At 44.2% G+C, this 14,724-nt stretch overlaps 1 pseudogene; it reads right to left on the bottom strand.

The window, feature by feature from the left end:
* LOC141092256 (sorting nexin-15-like) overlaps positions 1-13,545 on the bottom strand; it is a 76,531-nt pseudogene extending 62,986 nt beyond the window's left edge.
* Positions 13,546-14,724: the final 1,179 nt, after the last annotated feature.

The raw sequence follows: 14,724 nt of genomic DNA, 5'->3' as shown, positions 1-14,724 counted from the left end.
ATCTGGTGCTGCACTCTGCTGCCTGGTGACTGCAGCAGAGAAAGATAAGTGTTTTGTTGTATTCCCCGTTTTGTGTATTTTTCCTTGTGTGTATTAGTGCAGCGGTGGGACCAGTGTCTGCACCACCCAGTTCCCTAGCAAGGGGTAGGTGCAAGGCGAGTGTGGGTTCAGGTATCCTGGTCGGCGACAGGTGAGGAGCCTGTATAGGGAATGCTAGGAGTGCTTAAGGACACTGCCTCAGGGGAGTGCAGGAGGTCTCCACGTCCCCGTCCCCTATTGCAGGGCCCACTGTTGTAACTGTTTCCCCTTCCCCTTTGTCTTGTTGTTTCAGTTACCGGCCTGCAGGTCGTGTTACACACGACAGGTACACATGACACTACATAGGCTGGTGACAATGTGTGCTTGGGTTTGTGTTTATGTTTACTTATTGGCATGGTAATGAGGGTGTCGGACTGACACCTTTTCATTACTAAGCCTAGGGCTAGGTGTCAATGACAGCTACTGATGCAGAAAGTGGAAAGGACGGTCAGATGGAGCGCCAGCTGCACTTTTCCAAATTGGATATAAGAGCAATGCTGCTCCCACCAGGTACCTCGGATGAGGAAAGAGACTGAGATGAAAATAAATATACCGGTCTAAAGGAGCGCAAAAAGCCAAAAATATATTTAAAAGATGCTCATTTATTAATAAAATTAGTCCACCACGCATTTCGACAGATAAATCTGTCTTCATCAGGTGGCAATCAAGTCCTACTCCCATTACTCTGATGCCACACTGCATCAGCATGAAAAAGGTAGTGTTGAACCAAGAAATTGCATCACAAAACTTTTTTTTTAACCGCTTAGTGACGGAGCCAGTTTGCAGCTTAATGACCAGGCCAATTTTTACAATTCTGACCACTGTCACTTTATGAGGTTATAACTCTGGAACGCTTTAATGGATCCCGCTGATTCTGAGAATATTTTTTCATGACATATTGTACTTCATGTTAGTGGTAAAATTTCTTAGATAAGTCTTGTGTTTATTTTTGAAAAAACGGAAATATGGCAAAAATTTTGCAAATTTTGCAATTTTAAAACTTTAAATTTTTATGCCCTTAAATCAGGGAGATGTGTCACACAAATTTCTTAATAAATAACATTTCCCACATGTCTACTTTACATCACCACAATTTTGGAAGCAAATTTTTTTTTGTTAGGAAGTTGTAATGGTTAAAAGTTGACCAGCGATTTCTCATTTTTACAACAAAATTTACAAAACCATTTTTTTAGGGACCACATCATATTTAAAGTCATTTTGAGGGGTGTACATGACAGAAAATGCCCAAAAGTGACACAGTTCTAAAAACTAGACCCCTCAAGGTGCTCAAAACCACATTCAAGAAGTTTATTAACCCTTTACAGGAACTAAAGCAATGTGGAAGAAAAAATTAACATTTAACTTTTTTTGCAAAAAATTTACTTTAAAACCAATTTTTCTTATTTTCACAAGTGTTAAAAGAGAATATGAACACAAAATTTGTTGTGCAATCTCTGCTGAATACACCGATACCCCAGATGTGTGGGTAAACCACTTTTTCAGCGCACGGCGGAGCTTGCAAGGGAAGGAGCACCGTTTTACTTTTTCAACACAGAATTGGCTGGAATTGAGATCGGATGCCATGTTGCGTTTGGAGAGCCCTTGATGTTCCTAAAAAGTGGAAACCCCCAACAAGTGACCCCATTTTGGAAACTAGACCCCTTAAGGAACTTATCTAGATGTGTGGTGAGCACTTTGAACCTTCAAGTGCTTCACAGAAGTTTATAACGTAGAGCCGTGAAAATTAAAAATCATTTTTTTTTCCTCAAAAATTATTTTTTAGCCTGCTATTTTTTATTTTTCTAAGGGTAACAGGAGAAATTGGACCACAAAAGTTTTTGTGCAATTTGTCCTGAGTACGCTGATACCCCATATGTGGGGGGGAACCACTGTTTGGGAGCATGGGAGAGCTTGGAAGGGAAGGAGTGCCATTTTGGAATGCAGACTTTGATGGAATGGTCTGCGGGCGTCATGTTGCTTTTGCAGAGCCCCTGATGTACCTAAATAGTGGAAACTCCCCACAAGTGACCCCATTTCGGAAACTAGACCCCAAAGGAGCTTATCTAGATGTGTGGTGAGCACTTTGAACCCCCAAGTGCTTCACAGAAGTTTATAACGCAGAGCTGTGAAAATAAAAAGTCTTTTTTATTTCCACAAAAGTGATTTTAGTCCCCAATTTTTAGACCCCCAAAGTAGGTAAATAGTGAAAACCCCTCAATTCTTGCTCCAACCCTAACCCCAACACACCCTTAACACTAATCCCAACCCTAACCCTAATCCCAACCCTAATCCCTAATCCTAATTCACCCTAACCCTAGCCCTAACCCTAGCCCTGACCCTAGCCCTAACCCTAGCCCTAACCCTAGCCCTAACCCTAGCCATAAACCTAACGGAAAAATTAAAAAATATATATTTTCTTTATTTTATTATGTTTGCCTAAATAAGGGGGTGATAAACGGGGGGTTATTTACTATTTTTTTTATTTTGATCACTATGATAGTTTATCATAGTGATCAAAATTAATTAATGGAATTTGCCAGCCGGAGCCTGCAGATTCCCGGCAGGCTTACTGCGCATGCGCCCGCCATTTTCTCCGGATCCAAGATGGCGGCGCCCACCGGAGGACCCTGCGGGACACAGGACCACCGGGAGGGGACCCTGGACCACGGAGAGGTACCGGGGGTGGAGATCGGGGACCCTCTTTTTCTCTCCTCTGATGTGCGATCACATCAGAGGAAAGAGAAATTAAATGCAAAATCGCAGCTTTTTTTTTTTTTGCGGTCTCCGCTATAGGGTTAATATCGGCGATCGCAAAAGCGGGATCAGCAAAAACCAACCCGATTCATGTTCTCCAGGGTCTCGGCTACCCCCTGCAGCCGAGACCCCGGAGAAAATCTGACATGGGGGGCGCTATTTACTTACTCCACAGCACCGTGAATTCACGGCGCTGTGGTTTAAGTACCCTTAATTACCGCCGTTAAAAGGCGTATCGGCGGTCGTTAAGGGGTTAAATATCTTTATTTAGCTCAAAAAAGCCTTCTTTGCTGTACAAAAATGCATGTTTTGTTGCAGCGTTTTTCCTGCCAAAAGATGCGGAAACCTTGCAGAAATTTCTGCAAGCAAATACTCAATGTGCGCACATAGCCTTAGGGTAAGTGCACGATGAGTCTTTTTGGAGCAGAAACACCAAGATTTTTCATGAGGGTTTTTTTTTTTTTTTTTTTTTTTTAGAGGATTTGGATAGTTTCTGCTCTAAAAAACGCTGTATGTACAAACCCTAATGATTGCTTTCCAATGCATGATTCCAACATTGTACCTATTGTGCAGCAAAACCAGAATTCAGTAATCCATCACGAGACCCTATATACACTTCAGAGCAGGTTGCAGCCCTATTATCAGTTGATGTATACTTATAGTATTTATTTTACTCACCTCATATAGCGCTATCATATTCCACAGCACTTTACATACATTATTGACACTCTCCCCATTTGGGCTTACAAATTAGATTCCATATCAGTACGTCTTTGGAGTGTGGGAGGAAACCGGAGAACTCGGAGGAAACCCACGCAAACACAGGCAGACCTTACAAACTCCTTGCAGATGTTGTCCTTGGTGAAAGCCAGAACCCCAATGCTGCAGTGCTCACCACTGACTCACCTTGCTGCTCTACAGTAGGATCTAAGGCTGGGAGTCACACTAACCGATGCAAAATACGGTCCGTAGTTTACAGGCGTGATACAGATGAATGACCCCTAAACAGTGCTCCGTATGTCATCCGTAAGCAAGGTGTGGTCGCGTATTTTGCGCATGTAAGCATCCGTATGTAATCCGTATGGCATCCGTATGCTGAGATTTTATATATATATATATATATATATATATATACACACACACACAAGTCATTGAGACAAACATATATATATATATATATTTATATTTCAGTTCAGTTTATATTTTGAGTTCTTCATAGCAGAATAGCAGCTAATTAAATTGCTGGCTTCTATCAAATCCTTCCCCAACCCCACATGAAATGACACATGGTTTACATTCAGTAAAGCATTTCATTTCATGTTTTTTAATATGTCCCTGACTAATAATTAGATGAGGGTTTGTGTACAAACTTTGGGAGTTGTAGTTGTTATTTTAAGGGGTTAATTCGTTGTTAAAAAATGTGTGGGCTTCCCATTGCCCTGTAGCGTTGGCGAATGGGTTAATCTAACAAAGGGTTAATGTCACTTTACAATCGAATGGTGACATTAACCCTTTGTTAGATTAACCCACTCGCCACCACTATAGGGCAATGGGAATCCCACGCATTTTGTAACACCGAATTAACCCCTTAAAATAACAACTACAACTCCCAAATTTTGTACACAAACCCTGATCTAGTTATTAGTCAGGGACATATTAAAAAACATGAAATGAATTGCTTTACTGAATGTAAACCATGTGTCATTTCATGTCGGGTTGGGGAATGATTTGATAGAAGCCGGCAATTTAATTAGCGGCTATTCTGCTATGAAGAACTCTGTGAAATATAAATATATATATATATGTTTGTCACAATGACATATATGTGTATATATATATATATATATATATATATATTCTTTGTGTATATATCTATTCTTTCGTTTCTTTGCTAAACCTGTCAGTGTGAGTTTACTGTATAGCGCACTGAATTGCCGGCTTTTCTAAAAGACACCGGGTGCGTATTTCTCGCAAGTCACATGTGTGGTCCGTGTGTAATCCGTATTTTTAGCGCACCCATAGGCTTTCATTGGCGTACTACGGGCGTAGTACGCTGACAATCGCAGCATGCTGCGATTGGCACGGACCGTAGAATACGCCGGTGAAATATACTGCTGTTGGAGCAAACCCATAGAGAATCATTTGTCCGTGTGTAATGCGTGCTTTTAACGCCTCTCACTCGTCCGTATTCCTCGCCAGTGTGACCCCGGCCTAATTCTCATTTTCTGATAGAAAAAGTACATTGGCAAATTCCTGTATTTATTATTTGATAATTGGTCCAGCAGAGATGAAGGCTCACACGATCACGCCTCTACAGTGAGGGAAAGGACACTCAACTGTATATAGATATAATAATGGCCACTGTTCTCAGACATTCTGTTTGTTCTGTTTTGGGAACAGAAGTGGAAAAAGTCCTGTTTCACATCATGTTTTTGTGGTTGACTTCCTTTGTAAGCAAAAAAAAAGTACACATATAAATCGTTAATCTTGCACTTCTACAAATTATGATGGTAAAAACATACGTCAAATGGGTCTCCGTCTGACACGCAACTGTTTTGTTCTGATTTTTATATTACACAACGCAAAACATGCCTTCTGCTACCCTTTTTCATCCATAACAAAAAAAGACGAAAGAAGCTTTGATCTTTTTTTGTAAACGTTGCCATCTATGGAAGACAGAGGTGTCGTCATACATTGGGCCGTCTTGCGTTGTCCCGTCGTACATTGTGCCACTCTGAGTTGTGCAGTCCTCCGTTGTGCCCTCATATGTTGTGTTGTCCTGCGTTGTGCCGCTCTACATTGTGCAGATCTGCGTTGTTCCATCATACGCTGTGCAGCTCTGCATTGTGCCCTCCAACGTTGTACCGCTCTGCGTTGCACCCTCGTACATTGTGCCGCTCTGCGTTGTGCCCTCGTACGCTGTGCCGCTCTGCGTTGTGCCCCCGTACTTTGTGCCGCTCTGCGTTGTGCCCTCGTACGTTGTGCCGCTCTGCGTTGTGCCGCTCTGGGTTGTGCCCTCGTACGTTGTGCCACTCTGCGTTGTGCCCTCGTACGTTGTGCCGCTCTGCGTTGTGCCCTCATACGTTGTGCCGCTCTGCGTTGTGCCGCTCTGTGTTGTGCCCTCATACGTTGTGCCGCTCTGTGTTGTGCTTTCATACGTTGTGTCCCTCTGTGTTGTGCCCTTATACATTGTGCCGCCCTGCGTTGTGCCGCTCTGCGTTATGCCCTCGTACGTTGTGCCGCCCTGTGTTGTGCTGCTCTGCATTATGCCCTTGTATGTTGTGTCGCTCTGCGTTGTGCCCTCATATGTTGTGTCCCTCTGTGTTGTGCCCACATACATTGTGTCCCTCTGTGTTGTGCCCTCATACATTGTGCCGCCCTGCGTCATGTCCACGTACGTTGTGCCGCTCTGCGTTGTGCCCTCATACGTTGTGCCACTGTGTTGTGCCCTCATACATTGTGCCGCTCTGTGCTGTGCTCTCATACGTTGTGCCGCTCTGCGTTGTGCCCTCATACGTTGTGCCCTCATACATTGTGCCGCTCTGCGCTGTGCCCTCAAGATTCTGCAGGTGAACAACTGGCTACGTCGATGGTGCCATCAGCAAGGATTTGGATTTCTGGATCACGGAGTGAATTACCTATACAATGGACTACTTGCTAGAGATGGGGTGTACCTTACGAAGACTGGAAAACATGTATTTGGAAGTCGCCTTGCTACACTTGTAAGGAGAGCTTTAATCAAGAACAATGCGGGAAGGGAAGCAAAAGGCCAGAAAAAACCATACACCTGACAAATGCTATTGAGAACTCTGCTATTAGAAATGGGAGGAAAGAACAAAGACAAAAAAATCTAAATAATAAAAATATTGGAGAAAGAGAAACCAATCACAAACTAAAATGTTTCTATACTAATGCACAAAGCATGGGCAACAAACAAGGAGAATTGGAACTACTAACGCAGGAGAAGAAATATGTTGTCATTGGAATCACTGAAACTTGGTGGGATGATACACATGATTGGAATACAAGGCTAGAAGGATACAACTTATTTGCTAGAAACAGACTTGATAAACGAGGAGGAGGTGTCGCATTGTATGTTAGAAACACGTATATCTGCACAGAGATTGAAGCTTCAGAGACTGGGAGTTCTGTGGAAACTGTTTGGGTAAGAATACAAGGACAGAACAATGGAAAAGACACCATTGTAGGCATTTACTACAGGCCACCTGTGCAAGCTGAAGATATGGATGAACTCTTTATGCATCAAAAGGCCAAGTTCTCCCAAAAATATGACATAGTTATCATGGGAGATTTCAACTATCCAGACATTTGTTGGGAATCTCTCTCAGGCAAAACTAACAGGTCAAGGAAATTCTTATCCTCTCTTGCTGACAACTTTATCTTCCAAAAGGTAGGAGAGAAAATAAGGGGAACTGCTACCTTGGATCTAATCCTTATAAACAGGGAGGAAATGGTTGAGGAGGTAAAAGTGGCTGGGACCCTAGGAGGTAGCGACCATGCTATTTTAGATTTTTGGATAACTAGAGGAGGAAGACCTGTGAAGACACAGACGTCAAGGTTAGATTTCAGAAAGGCAGATTTTAAGGGATTCAGAAAGAGAATTGGAGGGATCCAATGGCTGGATATCCTTAAGGACATAAATGTCCAGGAAGGATGGGAAATCTTGAAAAATGAAATTCTCAAAGCACAATAGTTAACAATTCCGAAAAGAGGGAAGAATAGGAAGCATTTAAGGAAACCAGGATGGATGAACACAGATCTAAAGCACATGCTAAAAAGGAAGAAAGAAATGTTTATAAAATGGAAAGAGGGAGGCATATCTAAAGAAGAATATAATGCTGTCTGCAGAACCTGCAGGGCACAAATCAGATTACTAAAGCTGACAATGAATTGAGGCTTGCAAGAGACGTCAAAAGCAATAATAAAGGATTTTGGGGATATGTCAAAACTAAAAGAAAAGTCAAAGATGCTATAGGATTTTTACAGGATGAAAATGATAAAATGGAAAGACAGGATGTTGAGAAGGCCGAACTTTAAAATTACTATTTTGCATCTGTTTTCTCTCAGAAAGGAAATTTAACATCAACTATTGTTCACTGTCCCATTAAGGGAATAGAAGAATCCAGGATATCTAAAGTATTAACAGAAAGATAGTGAGGAAACACTTAGCTAACCTAAATGAATTCAAGTCTCCAGGTCCAGATGAATTACACCCCAGAGTACTGAAGGAGATAGCAGAAGAAATTTTTGAACCGCTCTCCATAATCTTTGAAAATTCATGGAGAACAGGAGAAGTCCCAGAAGACTGGAAAAGAGCAAATGTTGTTCCTATCTTCAAAAAGGGGAAGAAGGTGGACCCAGGCAACTATAGGCCGGTGAATCTGACTTCTATACCAGGAAAGATCTTTGAACAAATTATTAAACAACATATATGTCAGTACCTGGATAAGAATGAAGTGATTAAACAGAGTCAGCATGGGTTTGTAACTAATAAGTCATGTCAGACTAACTTAATTTCCTTCTATGACAGAATCACTGATTGGGTGGATCAGGGAAATGCTGTAGATATAGTATATCTTGACTTCAGCAAAGCATTTGACAAAGTATCTCACACAATCCTTATTGAAAAAATGACTAAGTATGGAATGGACAAGGCAACTGTTAGGTGGATTCATAACTGGCTTAGTGATCGGACCCAAAGAGTGGTCGTAAATGGATGCACATCCAGTTGGAAGAATGTCTCAAGTGGGGTACCACAGGGCTCTGTCCTGGGCCCTGTATTGTTCAACATCTTTATCAATGAGTTAGAGGAAGGAATTGAGGGTAAACTGATTAAATTTGCTGATGACACAAAGCTAGGAGGGATAGCTAATACTAGAGAAGAGAGAGAGAGGATTCAAAAAGATATAAATAAACTGGAGCAGTGGGCAGCAACTAACAGAATGGTTTTTAACAGGGAAAAATGCAAAGTACTACATCTGGGCAATAAAAATGAAAAAAGCATATACAGAATGGGAGGAATAGTGCTAAGCAACAGCACATGTGAAAAAGACTTGGGTATACTAATAGATCACAAACTGAATATGAGTCAACAGTGTGATGCAGCAGCAAAAAAGGCAAATGCAATTCTAGGATATATTAACAGAAGCATACAGTCTAGATCATGTGAAGTCATTATCTCCCTCTACTCCTCTTTGGTCAGACCTCATCTGGAATACTGCGTCCAGTTTTAGGTGCCACATTTTAAAAAAGACATCAACAAACTGGAGCAAGTTCAGAAAAGAGCGACCAGAATGGTGACCGGTCTGCAAACCCTGTCTTATGAGGAAAGGTTGCATGATTTGGGAATGTTTAGCTTGCAAAAGTTACTAGTATTGTGAGGAAAGAGGGAGACACAAGCACAATATAGGGTCTTATCCCACAAATAAAGTAAGCGGTTTGCCAAAAAGCTGCTCACCTGGTAGTAGGTATTCAAAGCATGTATAGATAAGGGCTGCTGCAGATCCACAAGTCGGTCACCGACTATCTGAAACAGAGCTCTGCAAAGGAATACGTGGATTTCATCCGCGCAGCCCAAATGATGAAATTCCAGAAGGTTAATAAAGTTTGACAGTCATTTTTTCTACGCGTTTCAAGGTTTTTTGCAACCTTAGAGAGGAAGAATAAACCACTGTCAAACTTTATTAACCTGGCATTTCATCATTTGGGCAGGGCGGATGAAATCCACGTATTCCTTTGCAGAGCTCTAGCTTGCAAAAGAGAAGACTAAGAGGAGACTTAATAACTGTCTACAAATATCTCAAGGGCTGTCACATTGCAGAGTGATCAATGAGTGGAACAGGCTGCCACGAGAGGTGGTGAGTTCTCCTTCAATAGAAGTCTTCAAACAGAGGCTGGACAGATATCTGTCTGGGATGATTTAGCGAATCCTGCTTTGAGCAGGGGGTTGGACCAGATGGCCAAGGAGGTCCCTTCTAACTCTAGGATTCTATGATTCTCATACGTTGTGCCGCTCTGCGTTGTGCTCTCATACGTTGTGCCGCTCTGCGCTGTGCCCTCATACATTGTGCCACTCTGCGCTGTGCCCCCATAAGTTGTGCCGCTCTGCGTTTGCATCTATTTTTTCCCCCCAATTTTCTTTTTATCTAAAAAATATGACCCCATGATATACCTATGAGCAGAGACCTTACTCTTTGCTTGGAAGCTTTTCTCTACACAGGAGACCTGCCAGAAGTGACTGCCATTTTCCCTTGAAGAAGCTACAGTTTGTGTGGCGATACGCGTAGGGTGTTCATACCCCTCTAGTCCTCCTAGCTTTAATGGTACCCTATCAGATCTATCCATCCCCATATTATTGGGACTGAGTTCAGGGCTTCCTTTTCCTGCTACATCTTGGGAAAGGATTTGGCTTCCTTGTATTTCATAAATCATGTAAAATTGAATTAATAATGCATCTGCTCATTAAACCCTTCATGTACCTGTTGGTGATTTTTAGTCTTCATACCACTAAGTACACATTTTGTGAGGCTGCTGTTGCCTCGTGCTCTTTCTAGCTACATGGAGCTGTATATAGGGAGACTCATTTATACAATGGTTCAGGGCTGCCACTAGGAATTTCGGGGCCCCATACTGGCAAAATTTTTGAGGTCCCCTTGAGACTCCGCCCAGGCTCCACCCCTCAAACTATCCACAGTCCCACCGCTTTCTCTTGGAAAAACTCCGCTTCTCACCTTTCACACATTAACAGTTCCCATCACCAGATCACACATATAGCCGGCAGCTTTTGCTTTGGCCAAAAGATTTTTTTAAGCCGCCCCCATAACAGGGTAGACATTTTTGGCCAGGCCCTACTCTACTGTAACCTATTAAATATTTGTTAAAATATGCAATACAATTTAGGTATATTTTTTATTTATTTTTCAATTTTTAAAATGACCAATAATATCACATACAAGGAACAAATACCGCTACACCATATATTACCACCACATAGTGACCTATAATACCACATACAAGGAAAAAATACTGCCACACCATGACCAGACCACATATTACTACAATAGTGACCGAATAATATCACACACAAGGAACAAATACCACCGCACATTGACCAGACCACATATTACCACCACAAAGTGACCAAATAATAGCACATACAAGGGACAAATACCACCGCACCATGCCCAGACCACATATTACCACCACATGGTGACTGAATACTAAAATACTGATCATTAATAAAAAAACATAATACTATCACCATAAGTGGCATTAAACACAGAAGATATGTACTTAGTATGCAGTGTCTGTGTACAGGTAATATAGTGATCAATGACATTATACACTGGAGCTCTGTATATAATGTACAGGTAACACAGTGATCACTGGTGACATTATATACAGGACCTCTGTATATAGTATACAATGTATAGTGTCAGTGTACAGGTAACACACTGACACCAGTGACATCTCTAGGTGAAGTCCTTCATCCTTGCTTTTCATCTTTCATCCAGCACAGATCACCATCACGTCTTCCAGCCAGGGCTCGCCTCTGCAGGAAATAACACAGTTATCTAGACCTCCGCTTGCAGAACACATTACTTATTTTTTCCCAACTTCTACATTACACCACATGAAGAAAAAAAGGCGACAGTGTCGCTCTGCACAGTAACAGGACCGCCCCCCCATTTAAAATGGTATACTCAAAAAATTAAATACATCACTGCAGTAATTATATCCCTTAATTAGCCCCTATGGTAATAATATCCCCCATCCTAGCTCCCGTGTGCCTCATTCCTGGCTTCAGCCATATGTTCTCCCATCCCACCCTCATGAGTATCCATTCTGCCCCATATGATCTCCCCATCTGCATCCATCGTATCCATCCTACCCCATGATCCTGTGCGATTTGTCTCCAACCATGCCCCGTATCTCCATTCTGCCCCGTGTCTCACAATCTTGGCCCTCCTGTGCCTTACTGTCACATTCTGCCCCCTCATGTGTCTCACTGTCACATTCTGCCCCCTCATGTGTCTCACTGTCACATGCTGCCCCCTCAGGTGTCTCACTGTCACATGCTGCCCCCTCCTGTGTCTCACTGTCACATGCTGCCCCATGTCCTGCATTCTGCCCCAGCATCCAGAATTCTGCCCCAGCATCCAGCATTCTGCCCCAGCGTCCAGCATTCTGCCCCAGTGTCCCAGCATTCTGACCCAGTGTCTCAGCATTCTGCCCCTGCTGCCCAAGTGTCCAGCATTCTTCCCCCATGTCTGCATTCGGCCCCAGCATCCAGCATTCTGCCCCCATATCTGCATTCAGCCCCAGCGTCCAGCATTCTGCCCCAGTGTCCCAGCATTCTGCCCCCATGTCTGCATTCTGCCCCAGCGTCCAGCATTCTGCCCCCATATCTGCATTCGGCCCCAGCATCCAGCATTCTGCCCCAGTGTCCCAGCATTCTGCCCCAGTGTCCCAGGATTCTGCCCCTGCTGCCCCAGTGTCCAGCATTCTGCCCCCATGTCTGCATTCTGCCCTAGTGTCCAGCATTCTGCCCCAGCGTCCAGCATTCTGCCCCAGCATCCAGCATTCTGCCCTAGCGTCCAAGCATTCTGCCCCTGTGTCCAGCATTCTGCCCCTGTGTCCAGCATTCTGCCCCACTGTCCAGCATTCTGCCCCCATGCCTGCATTCTGTCCCAGCGTCCAGCATTCTGCCTGTGTCCAGCATTCTGCCCCCATGTCTGCATTCTGCCCCAGCATCCAGCATTCTGCCCCCGTCTCACAGTCTTCCCCGGGCCCCCCGGATCGCCGCTCTCAAAAATAAAAAAAACAAGTTCTTCTTACCTGGCCGCGCTCCTGCAGCGAGGCTCCGTCCCTCCACGCAGCTGAAGCGTGCACTCGCCGGCGACTGACAGTGATGTCAGACGTTGGCGAAGTGCGATCTGCGGCTGACGTCAGCTGCCAGACGCCGATTGGCTGGTGGCTGTTAACTATTGATGTGCGGGCCCGCATGTCAATAGCGTTTAGCTGCCGCAGCGCCGCGCTAAGGGCCCGGTTTACCTGCCGGTAGGGGCCCGGTGAGCAGAAGAGAACCGGGCCTGATGCGGGCCCCCTCTACCCACTGGACCCCATACGCCAGTCAGGGTAGTAATGCCCTGATGGCGGCCCTACAATGGTTGTGATTATGTTGTCATGTGTTGTCTACATATATGATACGTTATGATCACGTGTGTCTTTTGAGCCTTGCTCTATTGATCTTTTTGCTTGTGGGTCGTCATTGCCTCTATAACCAGGCATGATTACACTGTGCTCCACAGGTTGTTTTTATTTCTAGCGGTGTCCTCTGTCGTGTGTGCATTCGCTGATTGTTAATAAAGTTTGCTTGTTCCCGATTCTGTGGCCATGTTCTTTTCTCTCTGGTTTTCTCACAGGATGTCAGCAGTCAGTCAGTTCTCCAACTTTCCCCCTTCCTTCAGTATCAGTGCCATAACTCAGCACGGGCTCCATGCAGTCAGGTGATACAGCTCCCCCAGGCGGGCTCTCCATCTCCACGCAGCCCCATGATGCAGCTTTGTCACTTACTTCAGCAATGACCTTGTACTCGGTAAATCCCTTCAGATTGGTGCGGGTGTCGGTCACGTGATACCTCCGGTCATACTGATCCCGGACAGCCCGGGACATTATGGGAGCAACTAGAACAGAGAGGAGCTTTATGACGTAATGATGTCACCGGAAGGGGCGGGGCCTCCTTCAATCCGGTGAAGACCGAGCAGCAGGAAGCTGAGCTGTGCTGATATGTATATGGTTGCGTCTAGTTTGGAGTTGACTTTTTGTGGTTCTCAAAAAATCAACTCCTTTCTAGCTGAATCACTAGTGAGCCGTCAAGATCGGAGTTGATTTTTTGAGGCCTCATTTTATCAACTCCACTCTAGACGGCTCACTACTGAAGTGACTAGATCGGAGTGGATATTTTGTGGTCCTCACTCCAGCCACTCCACTCTAGACGGTTCACTGGTGAGGTGACTAGATTGGAGTTGAATTTTTGAGACCTCTCTGTAGTCACGTTTTTGAGGACCTAATTTTATCAACTCCACTGTAGCTGATTCACTGGTGAGGTGACTAGATCGGAGTGGATTTTTTGATGATCTCTCTGCAGCTTCTCCATTCTACACAGTTCAGATTTTACAGTGACGTTCCTCAAAAACTCCACTCCAGTGTTCAGAATGAAGCCGATTCCACGATTCCAGGATCCTCAGACTGCAATGTAGTGGAATTGGAATGTACACGCACACATTATATATATATATATATATATATATATACATATATCCGCTTTATAATTGTAATGATTTAATGTTTTTATTTTTTAGATACTTTCGGTGACATCAACATTTGCCTCAAGGATTAAACTCCAAAGCATGGCCGCTCTCTCTCTCTCTCGCTCTCTTTCTCTCCCTCCTTCTCTCTCCCTCTCTCTCTTTCCCCCTCTCTCCTTCTCTCCCTCTCTCTCTCTCTCTCCCTCTCTCTCTCTCCCCCTGTCTCTCTCAACCTCTCTCTCGCTCTCCCTTTCTCTCTCTCTCTCTCTCCCTCTCTCTCTCCCTCCCTCTCTCTCTCCCTCTCTCTCCCTCTCTCTCTCTTCCCCCTTCACTCTCTCTCATGTGAAAGAGGAGATAGAGCTCATCCTGATGATACAGAGGTCAGTCTCTGTGAATAATGGCGCTGCCCCCAATGCTGGGCGTACCTCATATCTCTAAAAACCATCTAAGGCTAGCTTCACACTAGCGTTTTGGCCCGCAGCGCATGGCCGCTGCTAAGCCCTGCCCCCTGACGCGCCCCCTCCGGTCATCTCCTAGTATCGCACATCGCTGCATGCAATAT

This window comes from Dendrobates tinctorius, unplaced genomic scaffold, assembly GCF_039654945.1.
Source record: "Dendrobates tinctorius isolate UK_male_01 unplaced genomic scaffold, ASM3965494v1 ptg000059l, whole genome shotgun sequence".
NCBI classification, from domain to species: Eukaryota; Metazoa; Chordata; class Amphibia; order Anura; family Dendrobatidae; genus Dendrobates; species Dendrobates tinctorius.
This window is presented reverse-complemented; position numbering and strand designations above follow the sequence as displayed.